Raw genomic sequence first — 15,911 nt, 5'->3', positions numbered from 1 at the left:
ATAACTTAATGAGGTAATCCATTAAAAGTGCTTATTTTGCTGGGCCACAGTCTCATGCCTGTAATCCCAACACTTGGAAGGCTGAGATGGGAGAATTGCTTGAACCTAGGAGATCGATACCAGGCTGCATAACGTAGGGAGACCCCTGTCTCTACCAAAAATTTAAAAATTATCCAGGCATGGTGGCATGTGCCTGTGGTCCCAGCTACTTGGGAGGCTGAGTTGGGAGGATCACTTGTGCCCAGGAGGTTGACGCTTCAGTGAGCCATGGTCACGCCACTGCACTCCAACCTGGATGACAAAGTGAGACTCTGTCTCAATAAATAAATAAAAAAATAAAGCGCTTACTTTGATAGTGAACACCTAATAAACAGTAGCTTCTTTAAGATTAATGAGCATTTTTCTGGAAATCACTTTCATTTTATAGGATTAACAAATGGATAGACAAATTTTAACACATTATGTTTTAAAAATTCCTGAATTGAACAAAAGAAAACTAAATCACAGTGTAAGTAAAGGAACTGGCAAACTTCTTTCCCCTCAAGGAATGGTAGTTCCTGAAAGACTATTTTAAAGTTAAGATCAAAGATTTGAAAAATATAAAGAGGTTGAAGTCTTTATATTTTTATCTCCATGTCTCAATTTTTGATAGTGTGGACTGATTTTCTATGTAGTTGTTTATGGACATGTATTCTGGAGATAGCCGGCCTGAGTTCAAATCATTTGTGCTACTTACTATCTATGTAAAGGTGGGCACATTTAAAAAATCTCTATGTACCTCAATTTGCTCTTTGGAAGGGAATTAAAACGTACCTACTTAAAAAAAAGTACCTACTACATTGGATTGTTGTGAGGAATGAATGAGTTAACACTTGTAAAATACTTGGCACAGTGCCTGGCAGATAGTAAATTATCATAATAAATATGAGGAAATGTACCTCCTGCACTTTCCCTCTCATCTCCTGATTTCTGTTAGCTACATTATTATTTGTGCCTTCTCATAGTTTATAACATTTACACTCTGTTCTCCACCTAAAATTCTCTAAGTTGTTTGCTCTTGTGCTTAAATTAATTCAATGCTTACCACTAGTCCTTCTATCAAATCTTCTTTATTCCTGAGTTCTTTTTTTGATGTATATTTTGACTGTCCAGATTTTATCATCTACTAGTATTTTTTTTTAAAAAGTACTCATATGTGTTGTATTTCTTGACCTTTTGCATGCTTGAAGATATCTGTCTATCGAAGGGCAAAATGACAGGATATAATACAAAATTGTTGGGTCACATTTTTGTTCCGTCAGGACTCTGTTGATATTGCTTCACTGTTTTTTGGCATCATGGGCTACCCTGGTCCTTTAACCATGCCTTTTTCATTTATTATTTGGCTGGCTGTATTGTATTGTAGAAATTCTAGCATTAGAAGTCAGGTGACAAAGAAAGAGGAGCTGGCAAATGAGATTGAAATGGAGTGGCCAGGGAAATGGGGGAAAGGCACTGAGGTGTTGCAAAAGCCAAGAGAAGAGTTCATTTGACAAAGAAGGCAGTGGTGAACTGTTGTCAAAAGCTTCTGCATGGTCAAAATCCTGTGAAAAGCAGGATTTGGGTGGAGGACAATGTGAAAGAGCATTCTGGGCTGCAAGAATAACAGGAGCAAAGTCATACAGGTGTATAAGTATGTATTTGGGTAGCAGAGTGAGTAGTCCAGTGTGAGTGGAATATTGATCACATGAGATAGATGAAGATATGACAGACTGTGTTACTCAGATTACTTTCTTTTTCTCCAGGTTGCCTTGTTTCTTCTTTCTGCCTTTCCATTTAGCTTTTCATTTGGGTCTTAATAAAATCTCTGAATTATCTTTCTTTTCTCCCTTCTTTACCATCTTCCATATTTCTCCATGTTTTCCCACTTTGGAATAAAACATTTTCAGTAATGTTCTGTCTATAAATCAGTTAATAAATTCAATACATATTGAATATTGACTGGGAATACTGCAATGCATAAGACAGTGTAGTGGGGAAGACATGTAAACCAACAGTCACAGCCTAGCGTGAGGTAAGTGCTATCTTAAGGCAATACAGAGTGCTAGGGGACACAGAGGAAGGCACTTAAATTCAGTTGCAAGTTTATACGGAGAAGAAGAGTACTCAGGGAAGGCTTTTGAAATAAAGTAATAAAGAAACCAAGACTTACAAGATGAGTAGCCAAGTGAAGGTGTCAGAGAGAGTGTTCCAGTCAGAAAGAAAATCATGAACAAAACCTTGAAATGTGAAAGAGAATGATATGTTTGAGCAACTGAAAGAATTTTAGTTTGTTAGGATTGTTTACACTTTTTTCATTACTAAAGAAGTATACTTTCACTGATAAATAATCTGTCAAAAGTAGAAAGTAAAACAAATCAGCATTGTTCCCCACCCCTCCAAGTTTCTAATATTAAACACTATTAATAGTTTAATGAGTATTATTTCATATCCTTTACTATTCAAATGAAAATACACATTCATATACATATATATGCATTTGTATATGTATATTGCTTTCTTTACTAACTGGTTTTATAAATATATGATTTTACAATAACATTCTGCTATGGTCTGAATGTTTATTTCCTCCCTAAATTCATATGTTGAAATCCTAACTCCCAAAGTGACGGTATTAGGAGGTGCAGCCTTTGGGAGGTGATTAGGTTATAAGTGTGGAGCCCTCACAAATAGGATCGGTGACTTTATTTAAAAAAAAAGAAACCTAGAGAGATCCCATGACTCCCTTCCACCACATAGGGACACAGTGAGAAGGCATCATCTATAAATCAGGAATTGGATCCTCACCAGAAACCCAATCTGCCAATTTTTTGCTCTAGGACCCAGCCTCCAATAGAGTGATGTGAGAAAACATTTTAAGTGGTCCATTTTCAAGGCATAATAAATCTAAGTGCTGGCAGCCAGCCTGTGAACATAACAAACTATATGGCTCATGCACCTAGAAGGTCACGATAAGTGAACAGAATGTAGATGAGGGGTCAGCCGGTAAAAGGGTTCAAGAAAGTTTCATTATTGGGAAGTCGAAACTTAAGCAGGTAAGGGGATGGGGTATAACCTTATAAGGGGGATAATGAAACTTAGGCAACGTGCCTAAGAAGATTGTAACCCTATGGTACTCGACCAATCAGGAACTAGAAGAGGGACTTGCATGTTAGGAGATAAATTACCTTTTGTAACTGCCCTGGGTGTGCCTGCCTACTAGATACCCAATATTGCAAGACTGCCATTAAAAGTCTCACTTCCGCTGTTCTTCCTCTCTCTGATGTTCATTATTTGGGTTTGGATGGGTGAATGTGTGTTTCTCACAAACCTGGGGGCCCATCTGGGATCTCCATGCCTGTGCGGAGTGGGACCCCAGCCAAGAGGGGAGACATGTCCCAACTGATTTAGGTGGACTGCTCTGTCCAGGCATCCCGGGTCCCTACAGAGGCCATAGACAAACCTGAGACTCTAAGACTGTTATTCAGGAGGCAGTGGAGGTGACACAGGGAGAAAAGCAGGCACTGTGGCAACCAGGCAACCTCGCACACGAGTCAAGGTAGGAAAATTGGACTATAAGTACTGTCTTGGTGGTTGAGCATTTTCAGAGGTTGAGTATGTGTGACTGAGATGTATCCTGCACACGAAACGAAGTGTGGAGTCCCAATCTGTGGTTCTGTTTTCTTGTGAGGAAGACAGTCAGAGATAGATAAAGTGATTCTTGCAGTGTGCAAGAAACCTCCAGTGTGGGGGCTGAGTACCCAGGGAAAAGCTTAGATACGGAGACTGACCAATAATGAGAAACAGAAATTCTAGGCCTAGGAGACAAAGAAAAGAGGGAGCCAAAGAGATTCCCTCTGACATTCCTCCAGATAGTCCTTTGGGTGAATGCTGCAGATTTGGAGGGACAACCCCCCAACCAGGGACAAGGAAAAGCAAAAGATAATACGTATTGCTGTTTTATCTGGCCCAAAGACCCCATTTATAAGCCTTAGGTCTTTCGAACTACGTTTGGCTCAGATGAGGATTGAGTGTATCGAAATTTAATTCTCTATATAAATGATAAAACCCCATCCTCACAAGAAGAGATAGGTTACACTCTCTGCTAGATAAGGAATTAGCCCACATGTTCCCCCTCAAAAGAAGAAGAAAAAGAGCCGAGTAAAAAGCCCTTACCCAGTGAAAAGCCCTGGGACCCATGTCATGCTTGCCCCCTCCATACATCATCTCACAAAATAGGGAACAGAAAGATCGAGGGGCAGCAGGACAGTTAAAGGAAGAAAGAACTGGAGACCATGGAGGAGCTGAACCAATTGCTCCTTTAAATCGTTATCCAAATTTAAAAAAGAATTAGAACAGTGTACGAGGGACACTGGGAACTTCCCTATCATTTCCACATAGCTGGCATCTAGCATGTTCCCTCTTAGGGAAGTTCCCATGGGACAGGGAGAGATTGGTTTTGTAAATGCTCCTCTTATAAATACTGAAGTTAAGAATTTCAAAAAGGAAATGAAACCATTCCTAGAAGATCCCCTCAGTTTAGCAGACAAGCTGGACCAATTCCTAGGACCCAGCTTTCTATTTTTTTTTTTTTTTTTTTTTTTTTTTTTTTTTTTTGAGAGTGAGTCTTGCTCTGTTGCTCAGGCTGGAGTGCAATGGCATGATCTCGAATCACTGCAACCTTCATCTCCTGGGTTGAAGAGATTCTCCTGCCTCACCCGCCTGAGTAGCTGAGTAGTTGGGGCTAAGGTGCCTGCCTCCACATCTGGCTAATTTTTTTTTTGTTTTGTTTTTTTAGTAAAGGTGGGGTTTTACCATGTTGGCCAGTCTGGTCTTGAACTTCTGATCTCAAATGATCCACCCACACTGGCCTCCCAAAGTGCTGGGATTACAGGTGTGAGCCACTGTGCCTGGCCTGGGACCCAGCTTTTACAACTGGGGTGAAAGGTGTCTATCATGAATATCCTGTTCACAGGAGAAGAAAGGGGAATGATTAGGAGAGTGTCTATGACCATCTGGGAGAGGCAACACCCTCTCGGGCAAGAAGTCTTGTCAGCCAAAAAAAAACTTCCAAATGTTGATCCCAATTGGGATAATAATGATCCCAGGGACCAGGCACAAATGCAAGGCCTCAAGGAACTAATAATTAAAGGGATGCAAGAGTCCACTCTTAGGATATAAAATGTCTCAAAGGCATTCAAGATTCAACAAGAAAAAGAAACTCCTTCTGCATTTCTGTGAAGGCTCAGAGATCAGATGAGAAAATACTCCAGATTAGATTTGGAGGATCTACTAGGGCAAAGCCTTTTGAAAGTTAACTTTGTAACTAAGAGCTGGCCTAACATTACCAAGAAAAACTGCAAAAGATTAATGGATGGAATAAGAAACCGATTGAAGAATTACTGAGGGAAGCTCAGAAGGTCTTTGTAAGAAGAGAGGAAGAGAAACAGAAACAAAAAAACAAAAATCATAGCTTCCTCTGTGGAAGATGTAGTCAAAAAAAGGTTAGATCAAAATCCTCCTGAAGAGAGTCAAAGGAATGATAATTTCAACACAGAAGAAGAAAGAGAAATGCAGGGGAAAGCTCCTAAGACTATGAGTGGATGTTACAAGTGTGAAAAGCCAGGCATTTAAAGAGAGAATGTGCTGAATGGAAAAAAGAAGAAAAGGTGATCCTCCTTATGACAATTGATGAAGACTAGGGGGGCCAAGGGTTCTTTCTGACTAGGTCCCACCGGGAATCCTTGATAAATTTGAAGGTGGGACCCAAGGGAGAAGAAGTGACATTTTTGGTTAATACTGGGGTGGCTCGCTCCTGCCTAATTCACCCACCAAAGGATACAGAACTCTCTAAGGAAAAATCAACAGTATCAGGGGTAAAAGGGGTGGGATTTTAGGTTCCAATATTCAAGAAAATGTTAAGTAGATTAAGACCAGAATAAATTGAGGTGTCACTTTTATATGTTCCTGAAGCAGGAACTAACTCCCTGGGTCAAGACCTGATTGTGAGATTGGGCTTAGGATTAGAAATAAAGGAAGGACAAATAAAAGTAATAATGGGCCTCCTATAAGGGGAGGAGGAGAGAAAAGTTAATCCTCTTGTGTGGGTTAGGGAAGGCAACAGAGGAGGGTTAAAAATCACATCCTTGGCCTGGCACGGTGGCTACACCTGTAATCCCAGCACTTTGGGAGGCTGAGGCGGGTGGATCACGAGGTCAAGAGATCGAGACCATTCTGGTCAACATGGTGAAACCCTGTCTCTACTAAAAATACAAAAATTAGCTGAGCATGGTGGCGCGCGCCTGTAGTCCCAGCTACTCAGGAGGCTGAGGCAGGAGAATTGCTTGAACCCAAGAGGCGGAGGTTGCAGTGAGCGGAGATCACGCCATTGCACTCCAGCCTGGGTAAAAACAGCGAAACTCTGTCTCAAAAAAAAAAAAAAAAAAAATCACATTCTTAACAGATTGAACTAAAACAACCAGGGGAAGTAGTTTGCAGAAAACAACGTCTCATTTCTATGAAGTGGAAAAAAGGTATCCAACTGGTAAAAGAGGGATTAATTAAAGATGAACTATTAAAACCCTGCATGTCACTCACCATACAATACTCCAGTTCTCCCAGTCAAAAAGCCTGATGGGTTGTATAGATTGGTGCAAGATCTAAGAGCTATAAATCAAATTGTCCAGACTCGCCACCCTGTAGTGCCTAACCCCTACATCCTCCTTAGTAAGATACTCTGTGATCATAAGTGGTTCAGTGTCGTGGATCTAAAAGACACATTCTCAGTGTGTCCCCTAGACTTTATGAGTAGGGACCTCTTTGTCTTTAAATAGGAAAATTCTATAACTGGAAGCAAACAATAGTACCACTGGACTGTGCTGCCATAAGGTTTCAGCGAAGCCCCGAACTTATTTGGTCAAATCTTAGAAAAAGTCCTAGAGGAATTCCAAACTTCCGGGGAACCCAGTTGTTGCAATATGTAGATGATCTTTTAATTTCTGGGGAGGTATCAGAAATCACCATAAGCTTGATTAATTTCCTAGGAGAAGGGGGATTACAAGTCTCTAAGAACAAACTGCAGTTTGTAGAAAAAAAAAGTTAAATATTTAGGACCCCCGATTAGTGAAGGGAAGCAAAGAATAAAGTTAGAGAAGTTATCAGGAATAGTGGGTCTGCGTTTGCCTAAAACAAAGAGAGAACTCCGAAAATTTTTAGGTTTAACTGGCTACTGTAGGTTATGGATTAATTCATATGTTCAAAAGACAAAGATTCTGTATCTTAAGTCACTAGAAGAGTAACTCAATCCCTTGCAATGGTCCTCAAAGTAAATTCAGGCAGTGAAAGAGCTAAAGCAGACCCTCATTACAGCCCTCATCCTGGCCCTCTCATCTTTAGAGAAACCATTTCATCTGTTTGGAACAGCTGACCAGGGTATGGCCCTTGGGGTGCTCACTCAAACCTGTGGAGGAAAGAGCCAACCTGTTGCTTTTTTCTCCAAGCTTCTTGATCCTGTCTCTCAGGGGGGGCCCAAATGTGTGCAAGCAGTAGCTTCTACAGCCCTGCTGGTGGAAGAGAGTTGAATGCTAACCTTTGGTGGGGCCTTAGTAGTAAGCACCCTACACCACATCAGGAATATATTAAATCAAAAAGCCATGAAATGGTCAACAGATTCTCAAATTTTAAAATATGAAGGCATGTTGCTAGAAAAAAATAATTTGGTCATAACAACAAATACTTGCCTGAATCCACTCAATTTTCTATGGAAGAGAGAGGAGAACAAAGAAACATCAGATCATAACTGCTCAAATATCATAAAATACCAAACCAAAGTTAAATCAGCCCTTAGGGAAGCTCCACTAGATGATGGGATAACACTATTTGTAAATGGGTCATCCTGAGTGATAAATGGCAAAAGGCATAATTGTTATGCTGTCATTAATGAAAATAAACACTCCTTATGTAAGAAAGGTAGACTACCTAATGACTGGTTGGCCCAAACCTGTAAATTATATGCTCTAAACCAGGCCCTAAAGCTGTTTGAAGGCTAAGAAGGCACTATATATACTAATTCTAAATATGTGTATGGAGTGGTACACACTTTTAGGAAAATCTGGACAGAGTGTAGCCTAATAAATAGCAGGGGAAAATAATTGGTACATGGGGAACTGGTCAAACAGGTTTCAGAAAGCCTCCTGCTTTCAGCAGAGGTAGCTATAGTTCATGTAAATGGTCATCAGAAAGGGAACACTATAGAAGCTGTAGGAAACAGGCTTGCAGGTAAAGCTGCTAAGAAAGCCTCCCTGGAGAAAGAAATTAAGCTGTTTAGCCTGATCCCAGACATCTCTAAGGTAGTATTAAGGCCCCAGTTTACCAGAGAGGAGAAGGAAGAATTAGACAAGATAAAGGTCACTCAAACTAAAGATGAGAAATGTGTACTTCTTGATGGAAGAGAAATAAGAAGTAAACTCCTAATGAGAAAACTAATGTCTATATTACACAAAGGGAGTCATTGGGAGCCTCAGGCTCTGTGTAATGCAATACTTGGGAATTATGGGTATATAAAGATTTATACCCTCACTAAACAAGTATGTGGAAGTTATGTAACTTGTCAAAGAAAAAACAAAAAGGTGATTAGAAAACAGGCCACAGGAGGAAGACCTCCTGGACTAAGACCATTTCAAAGCATTCAAGTAGATTTCACAGAAATGCACAAAGTAGGAAGACTAAAATATTTACTGGTGATCATAGATCACCTTTCCAGCTGGGTGAAACCTTTGCCTTCCAACAGGCACCACTGGGAATGTGGTCAAAATAATATTAAAACAGATTGTACCTAGATTTGACCTGGTAAAAAAATATTAATTCAAACAATGTGAGCCACTTTACCTCAAGGGTGTTAAGGGAATTTATGGAAAATTTACAAATTAAATGGAATTATCACACCCCTTGGCATCCCCATTCCTCTGTAAAGGTAGAAAGAATAAATCAAACTCTCAAAAAGCATATCACCAAATTAATCTTAGACACTAAAATGCCTTGGACTAAATGTCTCCGAATAGCACTCCTTAGGATTAAGACAGCCCCAAGAAGAAACTTGGGATTGTCTCCCTATGAATTATTATATGGGCTACCATATTTGGGCAGAGCAACAAATTTCCTTACTATGGAAACCATGTATAATTTTTTAAGAAATTATATACTGTCCATATCCTTCAGCCTGTCATTGCCTAGGTTGAAAGAACTTTTGACTCAAAGGGTGTCTTGAGTTCACAGTTCACCACTTCTGGCCTGGAGACTTGGTGCTAATTAAAACTTGAAAAGAAGGCAAGCTCCACCCAAGCTGGGAAGGTCCCTATCAAGTGCTTCTGATCACTAAGACAGCTGTGTGAACAACTGAACGGGGTTGGACTCACTATACTCCAGTCAAAGGACTTGTGAACGAAACTCCAGAAGGGAGGGAGAAAGACCAGCGGAAAGTGCATGGGTCACCTGAGAAACCCTTAAAGTTAACTCTGAGAAAAATCTTTTAAAAAATGGTCTGGCTCCATTTTCAGAAGTTAATAAGGCTGGGATGGGCTACTATACAAAGAACAGAAGCTCAAAATGGAAACTGGCATGGGACTCCTCCCTACCCAATCAGGTGGTAATTAATGTAACCAAGACAGTAGCACCCCAAACTATAAAATTTAATGCTTGTCAGATCTTATCTTGAGGAAATTTGGAAAATCAAAGATAGCTCTCACAGGCGGATAAATATCTTTGCCCTAAACCAGATACAGGTTATAGTAGGGCATCACCCTGCTCCGGCTAGGATGAGGTATGGTGGACTGTCCAATTTCAGGGTTGGACAGTAAACATGGGGTGGGTAACTCCAAGCCGAAGACCCTTAAAGAATAAGCTACATCTGTCCAAGGACTCTCCACCAAAGAGCTGCCAGAATTTAAAACGCAATCCTGTACTCATCACCATTAACAATTCAGCTGTTTTAAACTGAAACCAAAAAGTATCATCTTGGATATATGGGTTAGGGGCAAACATCACAGACAAAACCCCCTAGGGTGATGTGTTCTCATACTAATCAAGAACTCAATCTCCCTTTTGCCTGGGACTGATCCAACCCCAAACCTTAATAAACACTTTAGTCTACCACATAATGACCCTAAAGGTGTAAAAATAATTGAACTAAAGGATTTAAGGCAAACCTTAGAAATTGAGATAGGGTACGAGGATGTAAATGCCTGAGTCGAATGGCTCAAATTTTCAGTACAAGCCCTCAACAAGCGTAACTGCTACGCATGTCCTGTGGGATGACCTCAGGCACAGGTGGTTCCTTTTCCCCTAGGATTAGATACTGAACCTGAAGGAATGCGTCGCATGTTGGCTCTATACCAGGACAAAAATACATGGGGAAATGATACTTGAAAGAGTCTGTCTTTGCTCTTTCTCGCATTGTGAAGGTCAGATCCCAAAGCAATCCCCTCCTTCTCTATAGGAAATATGAACCACTCCTCTTGCCTGTCTAGGCAGGAGGCAGAGTTCAATAAGCCCATAAGAGAACTCTCGACTTGTACTCACATCCGAAACGTCACTGGTGACGCACCCAAACAAACCTGTTAAAATATGAGACATAAAGCAATATATGCATGTTCTTTTCTTTTTTCATTTTTTTTTTTCAGATGGAGCCTCACTCTGTCACCAGGCTGGAGTGCAGTGGCACAATCTCTACTCACTGCAACCTCCGCCTCCTGGGTTCAAGCGATTCTCCTGCCTCAGCCTCACGAGTAGCTGGGATAACAGGTGCCCACCACCACCACCTAATTTTTTGTAATTTTAGTAGAGATAGGGTTTCACCATGTTGGTCAGGCTGGTCTTGAACTCCTGACCTCATGATCCACCCGCCTCAGCCTCCCAAAGTGCTGGGATTCCAGGCATAAGCCACCGTGCCCAGCTAATTTTTGTATTTTTAATAGAGATGATGTTTTATCATGTCGGCCAGCTGGCCTTGAACTCCTGACCTCAAGTGATCCACCCACCTCAGCCTCCCAACGTGCTGGGTTTACAGGTATGACCCACCATACCCAGCCCAATTCTATTGTTCTTTTAATTTACTTTTTATTGCCATATAATTCACATACCATTAAGTTCACCATTTAAAAATGTATGATTCAGTTTTACATTTTCCCAGTCCCTGACAACCACTAATCTACTTTTTGTCTCTATGAATCTGCCTCGTCTGGACATTTCATAGAAATGGGATCATATGGTATTAACCTTTGTGTTTGGCTTCTTTCACTTAGCATAACATTTCCAAGGTTCATCCATGTTGTATCATGTATAAGCATTTCATTCTTCTATTATTGCCAAGCAATATCCCATTGTATGGATATACATACTACATTTTGTTTAATCATTCATTAGTAGCTAGACACTGGCTTGCTTCCACTTTTTGCTTATTAAGACTAATGCTGCTAAGAACATTCGAATGCAAGTTTTTGTGTGAACATATGTTTTTAAATTCTCTTAGGTATATCCCTCGGAATGGAATTGCTGGGACATATGATAATTCTATGTTTAACTTTTAGAGGAACCACCAAACTGTTTTTCACAGTGGCTGTACCATTTTACTTTTCCATTGGCAATGTATAAGCATTCCAATTTCTCCACATTCTTTCCAACACTTGTTATTGTTATTATTATTGTTATTATTTTTGAGACAGAGTCTCACTCTGTTGCCCAGGCTGGAGTGCAGTGGCATGATCTTAGCTCACTGTAACCTCTGCCTCCCATGTTCAAGCAATTCTGTGCCTCAGCCTCCTCAGTAGCTAGGACTATAGGCAAGAACCACCAGGCCCAGCTAATTTCTTTTTGTTGTTGTATTATTAGTAGAGACAGGGTTTCACCATGTTGGCCAGGCTTGTCATGAACTCCTGACCTCAGGTGATCTGCATGCCTGGGCCTCCCAAAGTTCTGGAATTACAGATGTGAGCCACCGTGCCCAGCCTTTTTCTCTTTTTAAAGAGAGAAAGAATAGTTAAAATAATACATACACACACATACACACACACACATAATAGCAATACTAGTGGGTGTGAAGTAGTATTTCATTGTGGTTTTTATTTTTGTTTCCCTAATCACTAATGATGTTGAGCAGTTTTCATCTGCTTATTAGCCATTTGTATATCTTCTTAATGTCTATTCAAATCTCTTGACTATTTTTAAATTGGGTTATTTGTGTTTTTATTATTGAGATGTAAAAGGTTTTCTTATGTGTTCTGCATAAAGTCCCTTGTCATGCATATAATTTGTAAATATTTTCTTCCATCTTATATGTCACCTTTTCACTTTTTTTGATAATTTTTTCATCTGTAAAAGTTTGGATTCTTATGAATTCCACATTACACATTTTTTTTTTTTTTTAATTTTGTTGCTTGTAATTTCGGTGTCCTATCTAAGACTTCATTGCCAAATCAGAGGTCATGACTATTTACCTCTCTGTTTTCCTCTAAGAGTTTTATGGTTTTGGATTTTACATCTAGATCTTTAATCCATTTTCAGTTTGTTTTTGTATATGGTATGTGAGGTAGGGATCCAAGTTCATTCATAGTTTTCACAGCATTATTTGTTGAAAAGACTGTCCTTTCCCCATTGAATTATCTTGCTAGCCTTGTCAAAAATTATTTGACCATATATGTGAAGGTTTATTTCTGGGCTTTCTATTCTATTCAATTGGTCTATATGCCTATATTATTCCATTGCAACACTGTCTTGATTACTGTAGCTTTTTGAAATCAGAAAGAATGAGTCATCCGAGTTTATTTTTCTTTTTCAAGATTGTTTTATCTATTATAGGTTTATTTCCTTTTCATCTTAATGTTAGGATCAACCTGTCAATTTCTGCAAATAAGTCAGAATTTTGATTTTTTTTTTTTTTTTGGAGATGGAGTTTCACTCTTGTCACCCAGGCTGGAGTGCAGTAGCGTGATCTCGGCTCACTGCAACCTCTGCTTCCCAGGTTCAAACGATTCTCCTGCCTCAGCCTCCTGAGTGACTGGGATTATAGGTCAGGTGCCTACCACTATGCCCAGCTAATTTTTGTAATTTTAGTAGAGACAGGGTTTCACCATGTTGGTCAGGCTGGTCTCGAACTCCTGACCTCGTACTCCACCTGCCTCAGCCTCCCAAAATGCTAGGATTACAGGCATGAGCCACCGTGCCCAGCCGGGAATGTTGCCTTATTAATAAATCAAGTCTTGCAATCTATGAACCCCGGATGTCTTTTCATTTACTTAGGTCTGATTCATTCGTTGATAGTATATAGAAATACAAGTGTGTTTCATATATTGATTTTGTATCTTGAAACTTTGATAAACTTGTTTATTGGCTTTATTATTTTCTTCTATTTTTTAGTGCAGTGTTAAGGATTTTCACTATAGGATAATGTCATTTGCAAATAAAGATATTTTAAATTCTTTCTTTCCAATCCGATGATTTTTATTATTTCTCCTCCTACTCTTCCTCTTCTTCCTCTTCCCATTCTCCTTGTTCTTCCCCTTCCTGCTTCCCCTCCCCTTCTGCCTTTCCTTTCTATTCTCCTTGTTTTCTTCCTCTTCCTTCTTCCTTCACTGTCCCCCTCCCTGATCCCCCTCCCTCTCTCACTTCCCCCTCCCTCCTCTCGCTCCTCCTCCTTCTTCTTTCTTCCATAGTTGTCCTGGTTAGATCCTATGGTAGATCTCCTGGGTTTTGCAAATTCAGTTTGAAACATATTAGTTTAGAGGTGCTTGAGCATCATTCAAGTGGGAAAGTCAAGTAGATGGTTGACTAGGTCAGAAGAACAATCTGGGCTGGAGTTTCAGACTTACTAGATGTTAACATAGAGATGGTAATTTTAAAAACCTGAAATAATGACTTTGCCCCAAAAAGATGTTTAGAATAAAAAGAAGACATAGAACAGAGTCTTGGAAATTAATATCCAATAAAGAATGGGATAGGAAGAAAAGTTCACAAAGGTAACTGACATGTCACTGCCAGAATAGTAGACCTTAAATCTTAAGAGCATGGTGTAATGGAAGCCAGGGGAAGAAAGGGTTTCAAGAAAGTGGAAATGGTCAATAGTCTGAGGGCAATGACATGCTATAAATTCTTCTTAAAATTTTTGTCAAATAATGTCTGAGGTAGATTAGTGTGCTAAAACACTCAAGGGACAAAACCAGTAAAGGTGATGGTAAGATGTTAGAGGCAGAGGAGATAATCAGTAGCCTATATATTTTTTTCAATGACCAAATACATAATAGCTTTAGGTTTGGATTATATCTGAATTTTCTATGTATTGCTTATACCTTTTGATATGATGAAAAATGCACTGTAGGGAACTCTTTTGCTTGAAAGAAGTTATTTTAATGGGCTATATATGAGCAGGTTCCAGGTAGAAGAGGCCTGATATATTCTCTCTGCCTCAGTGTTTTTACAAAGTATGATTTGACTTGCATTAGAATGCACCAGAGATACTTTTAAAGATACACATTGGTGGTCATAATTACAGACCTACTGAATTATAATCCCAGGAATGGTACCCTGGAATCTATATTTTAACAACTTCCCACAGATAATTCCTATGTATACCTAATTTGAGAAATATGGTTCTGGATGAATTATTATCTAATAGTTATTTGAGCTCATTCATTTACCCTAATGTAATGGAGAAAAGACATACCTAAAAGAAACCTGAACATGAGTTTATTTGGCTACGTTTCTGTACCCGGGTGCACACACAACCACATAGAATGTTTGCCAAGTTTCTCTTATGTTGCCAATGATGTCACTGTGTCTGGCTGAAACAATGGTGTTCATCCTCTGTAGGTTACCAAATGGTGCTAATGCCTTTCATTGGTCAGATTCCATCCTTCCACACAAGCTCATCTTTCAAGGTCAAGATCCCTTACTTTCAACCTGTCTGCTATAGACTGAGTATTCATGTCTTCCCAAAATTTGTATGTTGGAATTCTAATTCCAATGTGATGGTGTTTGGAGGTGGGGCCTATTCGAGGTGATTAGGTCAGGAGAGCAGATCCCTCATAAATGAGATGAAAGCTGACTTTAAAAAAATTTTTTTTTTTTTTTTTGGATACAGAGTCTCATGCCAGGCTGGAGTGCAGTGGCACGATCTCGGCTCACTGCAACCTCAGCCTCCGGGGTTTAAGCGATTCTCCTGCCTCAGACTCCAGAGTAGCTGAGACTACAGGCACGTGCCACCTTGCCCAGCTAATTTTTTGCATTTTTAGTAGAGATGGAGTTTCACCATGTTAGCTAGGATGGTCTCTATCTCCTGACCTCGTGATCAGCCCGCCTTGACCTCCCGAAGTGCTGGAATTACAGGTGTGAGCCGCCGTGCCCGGCCCCAATGAAAGCTCTTGTAAAAGAAACCACAGCGAGCTCCCTCACTCCTGCAAGGACACTGAGAAGACAACTATCTATAAATCTCAGAGTGGGCCCTCAGCAGACACCATATCTGCCAGCACTTTGATTTAAGATTTCCTGGCCTCCAGAACTGTGAGAAATAAATGTTTGTTGTTTAATCCACCCCATCTATGGTATTCTGTTATAGCAACCCAAAGTAAGACACAATCCTATATCCCTTTGGATTGACAACTGCATCAACTTAAAAAAGAAAGGACAACTTAGAGGTGGAAAATGACCATCTAACCCAAGGCTTCAAGTTCTCTGTAAAATGGATGACATAACAAACAGTATCTAAATCCCTTCTTAAATTGCTAACACCATCTTATACTTTTCAGCTTCATGCATCTTTGGATTTGTGTGTGTGTTTGTGTGTGTGCACACATGTGCATTGCCTTTTGCCCTGACCAATTAGTCTCTTCTTACTTAAATATTTACTT

Source organism: Sapajus apella, unplaced genomic scaffold (genome assembly GCF_009761245.1).
Source record: "Sapajus apella isolate SASKATOON/1434 unplaced genomic scaffold, GSC_monkey_1.0 scaffold98, whole genome shotgun sequence".
NCBI lineage: Eukaryota > Metazoa > Chordata > Mammalia > Primates > Cebidae > Sapajus > Sapajus apella.
This window is presented reverse-complemented; position numbering follows the sequence as displayed.